This window comes from Sciurus carolinensis, chromosome 12, assembly GCF_902686445.1.
Source record: "Sciurus carolinensis chromosome 12, mSciCar1.2, whole genome shotgun sequence".
Taxonomy (NCBI): Eukaryota; Metazoa; Chordata; class Mammalia; order Rodentia; family Sciuridae; genus Sciurus; species Sciurus carolinensis.
In genome coordinates, this window is record NC_062224.1 from 46,368,301 (window position 1) to 46,381,846 (window position 13,546).

A 13,546-nucleotide genomic window follows, 5' to 3' on the forward strand; every position below is an offset into this window, starting at 1 on the left:
CCTCATGCATGCTATGCAAGTGCTCTCCCACTGAGCTACACCTCTAGCCCAATCTTAGCTCTGTTAGGGCTACTGAGTTTGTAGAAGGGGACACAATCCACACAATCCCATGGATGCTGCTGTGACCCTCCAGGAAGGAAATGCATGAAAGTTTGGTGATGGCAGCTTAAAAATCACACATATGCTTACAGAGAGCAGGGGAGGATGTGGCTGCATTTCTAAGAAACGACTTAGAAAAAGTGTATTTCCAGCTCCAATGGGCTTGTTCCTGAGCTCGTTGACCTGGTATGCCAAAGATCCATCCATAGGAAGAGGAAGTACCATGTGGAGTGACCCCAGGACCAGGGAGGACATATTGCATGAGATGGCTCTGTAGTCCCACCTTACATTTTATCTGGCAGCTCTCTGACTGCTTCTGGTCATATCTGCTCATCTGTTTTTCTAAAGACACATTGACCTCTGTCCCCAAAGAACAATTTAGAAGTGACAATTAACTCAGAAACCTCAGATCAGGCCTGTGTGACTTCCACTGAGGAGCAGGATGTGAATATGCAGGAGAGAGTCCCTAAATTCTGTTTCCCTTGCCTTCCAGAAATTCCTGTTTCTGTTCTCCATCGACCAGAAACTTGGTATTTGTTTTTTAAGCCCTTCTTTAAGTCACTGAACTAAATGGATTATGTTGCACACAATCATAACTGCCTCGAGTTAAACTGTAAAACGGTTTTTCCTCCTCTTACGCAGTTTAGTTATTATAAAGAAAATAAAGCAAAGTGTGCCAATTTAAGAGCCCAGAACTAAGGTATCCCTGGAGGACAAAAGCCGGAGCTGCCAAATACCTAGTCACCGGTCATGGCTCGGTGTTCCTCTTTTAGAAACGTGACAGCAGTGACGGAGGGGGGACAGAAAGAGGACGAGGAGGCTGGAGGACTGCCCCTGGTTGAGGACAGCAGGCGCGAAAGAGCTGGACCAGGAGTCGAGTCCTCATTTTCTCTTCGTCATTTTTTCCTAAATGAGCAAATGTGCTGCTATAGAAATGTCGAGCATTTTCCAAATGACGTTCCAGGTAGTCAGTCAACCACATTTCTGAGAAAGCACTTAAAATGAGGCTTCAGGAGCAGACGCCAGCATCTTGGGCCCTCCTGATGTTATTAAAGGTGCAGGTGACAGCTGGCGCTGGGGAGGGGACAGGGCCTGAGCTGGCACGACCACGGGGAGACATGGCTCATCATCCCCTTAAAACAACCGTTGGTTAATGAAGGAAGCTGGGGAAAGCCTGGCTATAAATTCAAAAACACATATTTTTACCCAAAATTAGGTGTGAATGCCCGTTAGAAGAGGGAACTGGATCATCCCAGATGGCTGCTGCTCAGGACCCCCTGGTGACGGAGCACAGGCTGCCTCTTCCTGTTTTGGTCTCGCAAACCTGAATGGCACTGGGGACCCCAGCCTGGCCCACTCTCTCTGGGCCTCTAGTCTCAGAATGTGGCTGAGGGGAGGAGCCAAGCGGTGTCTGTCGCCTAGGGTTTGAGCACAGCGAGGGGCTCTGCTCTGAAACCTGTGCACACACTGGAACCCCGGCTCCCTCCAGGGGCTCTTCCGTCCCCATAATGATGCTACAGGCAGAAAGTGCATCCTGCCTGGATGGAGGGGCTTAACTGCAGGTCTTATTTCAGGAAGAAACACAGCCTCCCCCCTAATTGAAGGGGTGGGAACACAAAAGCAACCACAGTCCTTGTGTTTGCCAACAAAAAAGGCTGCAGTTTGGACCTCTGTGGTTTCATTTCAAAGAAAGCTGAAAAAAAAAAAAGAAAGCCAAAAAAAAAAAAGCACCCAAAAACCCTCATTTCACTTAAGTGCCGCCTTCGCATAGTGAAATGCAAGACTTTTATTTGTCTCCATTGCTTTTTCCACCCCACCTGCTTCTGAGGTGGTCTAATGGGTAAATTACTCATGTCCTGCTAATCAGTTCCAGGGACAAGGACAGGAAAATGAACAAGGCCAGTGACCGCAGGGCGGGCGGGCACGTCATTATGCATTCCTTCCCTGTGGCCCTGAACTGGTGCAGCCCTCTGCCCTGGGCTCCCTCCGAGCACCTTCTGGGAGCTCTGATTCTGGGTGAATGACAGCTCCTGGGATCACTGTTTCACCCAGCTCCTAGAACTGGTGTTGGGATCTGATCTGAGGTGGGAGGAAGCAGTTTCTAAACACCCCGGCAGCTCCTGATGGGCCTGGGCAGGGCTACAGGGCAACGTGTGACTGGACTGGATTTTTATTTTCAAAGGAGTATTTGATTTATTAAAGTTAGAAAATTTGAAAACCTAGCCTTACGCATTTAAGCTCAACTTACAATAAATCTAGCAAGTAACAGCATTCGTTTTCAACTTAAAATGTGTGACCCACTCTGAGCTGTCATCTTTCCCAGCAGGTCCATTTAAAAACTTGGATAGCATCGTGGATCCACCATAATATTCTTAGCCTTCTCTGAAGTTCAATCCAGGCAGCCGTCCTCTCTGCCTCCTTCTCTGCCCAAATGCCCATGATCTCAGAGGAAGAGATATGGCTTGGGAAATACTCAGTGTTCAAAGGTGAAGCTTCCACAAATGGAAATATTGACACTTGGTTCTTGGTGTACTCCACTTGCTAAATGTGCTTTGACTATGTAGCAAATGTGTTCAGAGCAAGCCACCATCCAGAACACCTTAAGGGGGGCTCTTCTTGTTGTGTCCCTCCTTCTGGCTCATTCCCCATCCAAAGGCAGGTGGGCCCTATCAAATTGGCCCGTGGGAAATGAACACCTCAGAAACACAGTGACCCATTCAAGTGACCCACTTTATCCATGCCAGAGCTGATTGGAGGGACCGTCTCTGTCCCCAGCTGCTCCAGTCTCATCCCAGGCCTGGGACTAAAGTGAGGTGACTTGTTCATTTTGGAGTATCCTCTCACCCTATCAAGGCATATTCTTCTGAGCCTCAACTCTGGACCCCAACTCAGCTCTGTTATTCAATATCTTAGTCTCATCAGCACATAGTTGATCTTTTAGGAATTCTCCAATGACTTCTATTTTGTAAAATTATATTTTCCATGGGAAGTGATTTTTCAGGTATGATTTGGAGGAAAAAATAATTGCTGGAAAGTTAGGAAATCTTCAAACTTTAAACACACACATGCCATGACCTTTCATAATAATAGATTATTAAGGAGGACTTTGGAGAGTTTTTCATGAGTCCCCTTCTCATGTGTCCCTGGACTATAAGCAATAATCCTTAAAAGCCACCAGGGGAATTGAGTTACAAGTTAAAGGCGTCCAGGGCGTACCCCACTGTTTACAGGCCTGGACCATAATAACAATATACGGTGTTGGTGTTGAGCAGCCTCGGCGGGGTTTGTTGAAAACCAGTAGTTGTGTAACACTCCGACTAGTGAATTTGAAAGCCGCCCATTGGGATCTATATATTTAATTTCAAGACCTTAATTCATGAGAAAGTTTATTCAATGAGGAACAGGCCTGGGGAATTGAGCAGAGTGAAGGAAAATGTCCACCAGGCCCATTACGCCAGCTCTCTCTCGTTAACAGCTCTGTACTGGGCGCGTCATGGCTGCCAGAAAGTGCGTGGTCACTTGGCTGTGTGTTTGTGTGCGTGTGTCAGAGAGCGGGGTTTCTGCTTTCACTCAGGTTGATTTATTTTTCTTTTCCTTGGTAATTGTAAAAAACAAAGTAAAATCTCCTGTGAGCTTTTGGGAACTGGTGGAAAAATCTCTCTGCTGAGGATTGCTGAATCTGAGAAGAGTTCTGAACCCGGCTAGAAACCACTTTTCTGCAACCCCTTCTTTCCTGGGGTGTGTCTGGGTGCTTACCATTGCCCCTAGATGCTGTGAGCAAGCAGGAGGCCATTGCTGGGCAGTCAGAAAAATAAACCAAACCAGATTGAGTTTGTATTGGCAAGAGGCACAAGACAACCTTGCTGATGGCATGAAAGATGGTTCTGCCACAAGGGGAACGAAGTTTTCCTCCTCACCTCCAATTACAAAGAAGAAAAATTCACTGAAAAAAATGTTAAAATGTCTTAATATAAGGGTCACGTATAACCCAAAGCCACCACCTTAAACTCTAAAGGCAAAGCACTTGGGAGGCATTTCCTAATCACAGCCTGCTTCCAGAGGATTTGGAATGGTCACAGTGGAGATTCCATCCCAGATTAGTGTTCTGTGGCCCTGGGTGGGAGCTCATGCTCTCTTGGGTGGGGACCTCTTAAAAAACAAGGGAGAAGTTTGATCAGGTAGAAATACTGTCACCGTGTTCTTTGCTCTGATTCCATCAGTGACATTCAACAGTGACCACTAAGGATAACCAGATACCTTCTGGGGCTCACATTCCAGTGTCTGCCTGATGTCCTCAGAGCCGGAGGGATGTGTAGATTCAGTCTTTCCCCTCTTCTCTCTGACTCTGTTTGGATCACAGAAGGCTGTGAGGACTATTGTAGCCTCAAACTCCCCAGACATAGGGCTCTGTGTGGCTCCCAAGAGTGAGAAACCTTCCATCTCTTCAGAATCCCTGGATTTTGCTTTTCTACACTGATGCAGCTTCATAACCCTCAGTGAGACCTGACTGGAGAAAATGCTTCTACCATTCATGTGCACCAATAGGAGGACCTCGGGTCAATAAGGGTCATCGGACATCAGCATTAGCATCTTAGGCAGGTAGGAGATTTTTAAGTGGTCTCTTGTGAATCTCATCTCAATATCTGTGACAACATCTTGATCCCCCCAGCGCTTCCATCTTCTGAAGACTTACCTTATTTGTTGGTATAACTCTCTGACTTAGTTTGTTGGAGATACTATAACAAAATCCAGAGACTGTATTTTGTTTATAAACTATAGAAATTTATTTCTCACAGCTATGGGAAGTCCAGATAAAGGTGCTAACAGATTTAGTGTCTCATTGAGGGCTCACTCCCTGGGTCATAGATGGCCACCATCTTCTCACTGTGTCTTCACATGGTGGAAAGGATGAACAATCTGCCTGGGGTCTATCTTATAAGGTCACTAATTCTACCTTTAGGAGGTGACCTAATCACCCCTGTGTGTTGGTCAGTTTTCCTTTACTATAACAAATACCTGAGCTAATCACTTTTTAAAGACAAAAGGTTTATTTTGACTCATAGTTCTGGAGGTTTCAGTCTGTGATCCTTTGGGCCAATTTCTTTGGGTCTGTGGTGAGGCAGCACACATGGTGGGAATCTGTGGTAGAGAAAAAACAATCACCTCATGGCTAGGAAGTAAAAAGATAAAGAGGAAGAAGCTACAGAACTGTTTTTGAGGGCATATGTCCATGACCTAAGTGCCTTCCACTAGGCCTTACCTCCTAAAGGCTCCACAACCTCCCAATAATACCACCCTGAGGACCTTTGGGGGACATTCAAGATGCAAATTATAGTACTTTCCAAAAGTCCCACCTGCTAATACCAAGCCTTTTGGGGGCTAGAATTTCAACATATGGATTCTGAAGAAGCCTGGACATTCAGACCACAGCACTACCCATGTGATATTTTCTCATGAAGCCTTGCTTGTTGAAGGAGTATGTCATATTTTTATATGAGATGAAGTCCTGCACATTTCTGCCATCCTCCTGCCTCTGTTAACCTCCCAACTGTACAAGACTGGGTATAGTCCTCTGTACTCTGAAAGTGAACATCAAATATTACTGAATCATTTGCTCTTTTAAAAATGTATGTGTACCCACCTTCTTTGAGAAAGCATTCGAAGTGATTCATAAGCTATATAAAATACAGCCAGATGGCATAGATTATTTCCTGACCAAATTAATTCTAGTGCTTTACAGATCTGAGAACCTGAAGAGTTGACACATGAGAGATCCCTTCTACATAAAAACATAAAGATGTAGTGCTGAGAATGGTTCTCCTGAGTCTGAAAAGAAGACTCACAGTCTGGCACCTCATGTTTGGTTACATAGAGACTCACATTTTTTCTAGCTTCCTACATGTTAATCTTTTTAACTCCTCATAGTATATGACACTTGGAGAGAGGTATCACCAGCTACATTTTCATCTACCAAAGGTCATGTGGAACTCAAACATGGGACCCCAGAAGGTGTGTAAAACAAACTTTGACCTGATTTGAGTCCAGATCTGGAGATAGAAGTTGCTCATAAAGGTAACAGCAAATGATATGACATTTTCATTGCTCATTCCCATGATGGGGGCCAGTTGTTACATGCCCCAAAGTCCTTTTAAATGTTTATAGTATTTAATGGAATATCCAATTTCTGTACCAGTTAGGAATCTGGATTTCAAGTACAGAAACTAAGTCTTGTTAGTTTATACAGAAAAGGAATTTCATGGAAAGATATGTGGTAGCTCACAGAATCTGTGGGAAACCTTGAAATCAGACTCTAGAAATGGGCAGGAAGAAGCAGGTAGATTTGGTAGCAAGACAACACTGCAGGGACGTGATCTCATTGCTGCTTTTGATTTACCATCAGGGGTTCCTTGCCATTGCCTCCCTGGCATCACACAGCGGCCATTGCCACAGTATTTTCCCAGCTGTCTCAGTGGCCATGACTTTCTCCCTCAAGAGTTAAGCTTGGGGTTTCAGTCATGTGTGGAGAAGCAAAGTCAGCGATTCGATTTTACCTCTCACATAAGCTTTCTAGTCCCATTATAGTCAGCCACCTCATCCTATAATCCTGAGTCCTTTATGCCCTTTACACCATCTATGGCAGACCCAGCTCAGTCCCCAAGCCCTGTCCTCAAGGACTGCTTCATTTCAGATGACTCATATAATAATTCAGCCAGCTCTTTCCCACTGTGATTGTGAATCCCACCTCCGAGCAATGGAATTTTCCTACCCTCAACCAGATAATAACCCAACAACTCCCCATTTTCCCTGGAGTTGGTAATTGATAACCCACAGGCAGTTTGCAAAGTCTCCCCTGCTAGATTATAAACTTCATGGAGGAAGAATTTAGTTTTGTTCATTAGTGTGGTGCCATTAAATAGGCTGCTGACAGAGAAAAAACAGGTATTTGATACATGTATTTAAAAAAATGAATGAGCAAATGATTTAGAGAGCATCACAGAGCTGTGTTCGGAAATTATTTACTGGAATTCTAAAATTCCCATGCATAGCCAAGATCAGCCATCAAAGAGCAGGTATATGGCTCTAGGGAAATAGAAACACTGAAGGCCGGAAGGACCCTTAGTTCTCTCTTAAAGGCCAGTGAGTAACCATCTCTGATTATAATCTCCAAGTCCACCACTATTTCAAACCAGAGCCTGAGGATGAAGTAGTGGGTTTGATCACCTGGGCCTATCTGCTAACCAAATTGGAGGCTAGTTGCTTACATCCCTCAGTGAAGTAGACTGAGGAATGGCCTGGGCCTGTGTGTTCAGGTGGAAGCTCTTAGACCTTCATGCTAAGCTATGATTGCTAAGTGATTGACTGAGACCTCCAGGAGATTCAAATTTGTATTTGTAATAGCAGTTATTTGCAGAGCACTGCTTAGAAATTTCTGTAGATAAATGATGGACTTGAGTGTTGTGTTGAGTCTCTGCTAAGTGATTGTAAGGCATTACCTAGAAATTATCCAAACAAAATTTCATCAGTTCTGTACTTACATTTGTTTATCCAAATATCAATAACACAAATGGTGTTCATAGTAATCTAATCATTGGTATCTGACTTCTCCATTTCTGGGGAAAGAGTGAGTTAAATACTACCCAGGGGAAATTTATTGTGTTAATGCATATCAGTAGAAAGTTGTTTATTGGTCAAATGAATCACAGCCAAATTTGAAGTCTTAGAAAGACTTAGAAAGGGACTACAGAGATTATCGACTCCAACTTCCTATTTTAAGAGGACACTGAGGACCAGAGTAGGGTGATTCTACTTAAAGGCCTACACTGGACTGGAATTCAGATTTATCTCTTAGAATTCTAAGACTGGTGCTGATTTTGGCCAATGGGACTGGGTTAGTCAGCTTTCTGTCTCTGTGACAAAATACCTGAGAAAAACAACTTAAATAAGGAAAGATTTATTTTGGCTCTTAATTTCAGAGGTTTTATTCAATGGTCAGCGAGCCCCATTGCCTTGGGCTTGAGGTGAGGCAGAGTATCATGGTGGAAGGGTGTGGTGGAACAAAGCTATCCACTTTATGGAGCCGGGAAGCATAGAGAAAGAGAAGCCAGGGGCCAGGGACAAGAAACTACCTTCAAAGGCACTAATAATAAGACCCACCTCTAATAGCTAGGCCCCACCTCCTAAAGTTTCCACCACTTCCCATATTGCTACCAGCTGGGGACCCACAACACATGAACCTTCCGGGAACATTCCAGATACAAACTCTGACAAGGACTGAGGAATTGATGACACGAACAACCTAAGGTCTTCACAGTTCTCAAGCACCTTCTAATGGTTTCATGGGTTCTTTTCTTTTGACTGGATGTTTGCTTTACCGATTGCTCCCTCCCTTGATGCACTAATGCTGACTTTATCTTGAGGAGCCCCAAGGGCTCTCTAGAGTTGGCTGGGCCCTCTTGGCATGTAGTCAGATTTTTGCATCTGGCCATAACCCACCTGTTCTCTGTTCCTGTTTCCCAAATGCCCCAACATTAGGGAGGGAGGAGCTCTTCTTTCAGAGTGGGTGGAAGGCCGTCCGTGGGCCAGAGGCTGCACAGCTGGGATTCATTCAGTGTGGGCCTGGGGTAGGCAGGTCCATCTCTAAGTGGAAACTTGTTCTCTGTCAAACATGAGCCAAGTCCATCTGCCCCACACCTTCTTTACACAAATGTTCTCTCGGCTTCTTGGGAAAATAACTTTATACTAGTCCATCCAAACTGAGGCCAAGAATTGAAATGTTAGCAGAGGCTCACTGGGAAGCAGAGACAAAAATTAAACAGCTCGAGATGTTATCCTTCTTGCCCATTCCAACCCTGATGGGTCGACCTCCAGCTGGAATGTGGAGCATGTACTTCATCGCACACACTGAAACAGCTGGAATTTATACATGGATCCCACACTAACCCATAGGAGCTGGGATTTCCCGAACCCAGAGCACTAATTTTTGCAACTTTCCTTTCTTTTTCTTTTCTTTCTTTTCTTTTAAAAATAACCTTTCCTTTCAAACTTTTAAGGAAGTGGGGAATGTGTGTGGGCAGAGAGGCCGATTTGGGTAGCAGTAGATTTCTTCTCCGTTTGCTTCATGCAGTGAATTTAGGAGCTCAGAGAGAAAGGAAAACACAATTAGAATAGCCCACTCATTTATTGTTCCTGGCAGGTACGCTGAGGCCTCTGTGTTCCTGTCTAACACAGTACCTTCGCCTCTAGCCTTGGGAAAACAAAACCCTGAATAACATTGACCTCATCACCCCTCCCTGAACTGATGAAATAAACAAGGGAATCTTGGCCTGGAGAGATGAAATTCTCCATCTCCCAGGAGGGGCAGCAGCAGGTCCCCCGAGAGCAAAGCTCCCCCTGCAGCTGCACGGGGTGCAAGCCAAGGCAGAGGAACCAGTCAGTGGGTGCACGAGCTGGTTGTGGTCTGCGGGCGTGGGGGTGTCCGAAGAGGCCAGAATGTAATAGGCACACTTTTGTGCTCTTTGGCCACTGGTTTAATGTTTCTCTTGTTCCCTCTTCAGAAAGCTGCATGGAGCTCACCCGGGAGCTGGCTAATGATGAGACCATAAAAGGAAACTAAACGATGGCAGGTTTTGGATGGCAAATTCCCACCCTAACCAGGTAGTCTATTTCCACATCTTTAAAACAGCCACAGACCCCCGCAGTTCTGGGGCCACAGTAAGGGATAAACTCCTAATCCAGGGTGGCACACATCCATTGTGGGCCAAATCAATGGCAGCTCCCACCGCCCACGAAGAATTTTCTGCACCTTGAGTGGAAATTTCCCCACTGAAGGTCAGCGCAAGGTACAGACGTGTTGGTCCACGGTCCAACTGGTGAGTACATATCGCTGGTATTTTCCAGTAGGTTGCAAATGCTCAGCTCTCAGAGGGTGAGCCCTGCACATGTTTTGCCCTCTTTTACCTCTGCTGCCTCTTTCTTAGCCACCCCAACTCTCCTTTTGTGGGTCCCTGGAGGTGGAAGGTGAGGCATCCAGGTTTTATAAGACAGCAGAGGCCTTGTTGTTGGCCTCGTAGAGTGGGAGATGGGGAGAAGTAGTTCTCACACTGTGTATGGGGCCTTTCCCAGACTTGTTTTCTGGGGTCTCAGGGATTCCGTGCCCGTATGGTGAAAGGCAGCTGTCTGGAGATAAGACAGGTGAACACAGTGGCCCTATCTTCTGGTTGCAGGCAGGCAATATAAAGGAGGGGGCTGGGGCTCAGTGTCTGCAGCATCAGACAGGAGGGACAGAAGGAAAGAACTTGGGAGGGTGTGGGGGACAGTGGCACTGCCACTGGACCAGAGCAGGGAAGCCTCTGGGTGACGTTGCAAATACTGTGACATAAGGGACCCAGGAACCAACCAATGGCTGATTGGTGTCCTCCATTCCAGAAATGGTAGCATTTGTGCAGAGCTGGGTGTTCTGCCCTCTGGGAAGTGCACACTCCCCAGGAAGGAGGCACTGTCAAGACCAGTGGGTTTATAAGCCATTTACCTCTAGGAAAATGGGGTATCGCTAGGGGAAGGAAAAGAGAGAAAGAGAATCTGCTGCTGTATTTTATTTCCTTTGCAATTATGTCCTGAGCAGTCCAGAGAGCCATGATCAAGTGATCTTGAAGACAAAAGAGAAGGAAGCAAGAAAAACGAATACTTTTTTGCTCAGACCTGGCTTTCATTTGCCTGTAAGCACCCTAATGATAACCAAGATTTATGTATTAGACCAGGATGATGTATAAAGAATTAGAGAAGCAGACAGGAAAACAGCAGCCTGAGCAGCTTGTGAAGGAGATGGGGGAAACGTGAGCCCCACACAGCTGTTGGAGACTTTGCTTCAGGCTCCAGGGATGGGCTCCATCTCTCTGTGGGGGCTGGAAACAATAGAAGAGACGCCCAGGAAGCCAGAAGCTGGCCACGCTGATGCCCAAATGCCTACAAATTAGACACCAGGCTCGCAACCTCATTACCAGGCTGGGCACCAGGCTGGTGGTAAAATCTGTGAACTTGACGCTAGTGCTGCTTAGAGATCTGCTCTGATCATTAATAGAAGAGAAAGATAGAGAGTATTGAATTTCTGATTAGGCCTGCTGCCTGATGCTCATCAGCCTGGCTCTGATTCCTCATTGGTCATTGATCATTTTTATTACTAGTAAATAAATTATTATTATATATATATAATATTGCTTTTGCAAAGCAGACTGGGCTCGCAGGAAGTCTAGCCTCATAATGTGGGTGGGAGGTGGTACATGGGGGGTGCAGCAGCCATTTTGTGCTCCCTGGTGGCTCCATGGCTGCACAGCAAAGTCTGACCTGGGATGGTTGTGGGTGCAGGCAGCCGGAGGGCTGGGTTTGGAGGTGGGCTGTGAGGGGCGAGGGCCAAGGTGCTGCCCTGTGTGACCTTGGACCATCAGTGAGCAGTTCTGCCTGTGTTCCCCCTGCCCACCAAGAAGGATTCAGTCTCCCAGCCTGACCTGGGAGGAAGGATCAAAAAACCTTGGTCTAGGCACAGAAGCCAGGCCCTCTTCCCAGCAGGCATCCAGTCAATCTCTAGGGCCACCTGCAGGCTCAGAGGCAGGAACTCATTTGAGTTTGGAGTGAGTGATAAGGGGCCGCTTTTCTATTTGATAAGCAGATGGACATTTAGGCTTGATAACTTAAATGGGCATCAGTCACATCTTATTCTTGTCCTGCTGTCCCTCTAGGTATTGTCATTATAGACCCCAGGGCAATAGAAGCCCCCAGGTTGCCTGCTGAGGCCAGAGGACACCTGTACTGTGCAAGAGTTACATTTAACTTTTTTAAGCTGTCATATGTCACAGTCCCTCCGCCTTTGGAAGACTCTGCTCCCTGGAGAGTTCTCTGCTTTGCCTTCATGGTCCCTCTTCCCAGTGACAAATGACTCTAGCTCCTGACGTCCTGGGTGGAGCCACCCATTAGCAGAGTGCAGTCAGAGAATGGGCTGTCGGCCCGGCTGGCCGTGCTGGGTTTCTTCGCCCTCTGTTCCTCAATACACAGTTTCATCTTCACAATTACCAACAGGCAAGTGAAATAAGCCAGACTCAGACGAGTGTGGTATGTTTTCTCTCCTATGTGGAAGCTAGAGAGGAAAAAAGAGATCTCATAAAAGTAGAAGGGAGACCTTTAGAGTAGAGGAAGAGGATCAAGGGAAGGGAGGAGGGAAGGGCAAGGGGTGGTATTGGGGAATGAAATCCAGTTATGTTACATGTATATACGAATATACCACAACAAAACCCACTATTCTGTGTAATTAATAAGAATCAATTAAAAGGAAAAAGAACGAAAAAGAAAAGAATTACCAATGTGTAATTGGTAATATGAAGAAAAAAATCCGGGGGGGGGGGGGGCTTCCAAAGGCCAGCACAGACTCCACAGGCCTTGGCATTGTCTGAGATGCCCGCGAAGCAGAGCTTCCTGCTCCCAGTTCTTCCTTCCCCGCCTGCAGTTTTCTTCCTCTGGTTTTGTAATCTCTGTTAATTGCCAGGCACTTTCCATTGTCGGTGACTTCATCCTAGACAGGCGGCTCCATCAGTTCAGCAAGTGAAGATCAAGCCAAATAGTTTTCTGATCAGCCTCATCCCCCGGTGCGCTGGGGCCTGGCTCTCTCAAACAGGCCTTTCTTTCTCAGCACTGGCCCTTGCTCCCTGGCCAAGGTTGAGGCCCCCTCTGCTGGTGGCCTGCCTGCACGGCATGCAATGAATGGCCTCGTGCAGTGCAGCTGGCTGGTGGGGGCCGGCTCAGCACTTAGGGGAGATGTAAACTCAGAAGTTTAATGTGTACTTAATTTTTTTGGCATTGTAAAATGAATGATGATGGGAGATAACGACAGAGAATTTGTTCAGCTGGTCCTATTTAACTTGGGGTTTTGCTTTTCGAAGTTGAAATACCAACCTTCTAGATGCCTGGGTTTGGGCCCCTCCTCTAGGTACACATTTTTTGATGCCTCCCTAGCCAGGAAGATCCCCTAAACGGGATTTGTCCTTTTAGGGCGATTTTCTGTGTTGCTTTCACTCTTCTCTCTTTCTGCAATCCAGCATGGAGCATAGAGCCTGGCACACAGCAACTGTTAAATGTTTCTGAAAATATGTGCAAACAATTCAGTGATCAGTTTGCAGCCATGAAGGAGAAAGATCTGGTTTACTGATATGCAGCAAAACAAAAAGGGCGTGTTATCTTGTAACCCATTGGGATAATTGCCGATTGCTCTCAAAAGTTATGCAAGCACATACAGACCACCTGCTACCAAGGTCTGACCCCTGTTAACAGCCCACCAGAGTTTCCAAGCCCACCAGAGCTTCCAAGCTGGAAATGGTAAGAATATCTTCCTATGCACACTGCTAAAATGTTCACAGGTAGACAGAAGGATGGGAACGTAAGCAAAGTCAGGCCTCAGAGAATA

At 46.1% G+C, this 13,546-nt stretch overlaps 1 long non-coding RNA gene across 3 annotated transcripts in view; it reads left to right on the forward strand.

Moving 5' to 3' along the window:
* LOC124962376 (uncharacterized) overlaps positions 1-13,546 on the forward strand; it is a 32,878-nt gene that overhangs the window by 14,596 nt on the left and 4,736 nt on the right. For 2 of the 3 annotated variants that reach the window (XR_007104463.1, XR_007104465.1), the window contains exons 2-3: positions 9,654-9,968; positions 13,182-13,458. This is a non-coding gene — a long non-coding RNA (uncharacterized LOC124962376). The remainder of the gene's footprint in view (positions 1-9,653; positions 9,969-13,181; positions 13,459-13,546) is intronic. The other variant, XR_007104464.1, reaches the window with a different exon arrangement.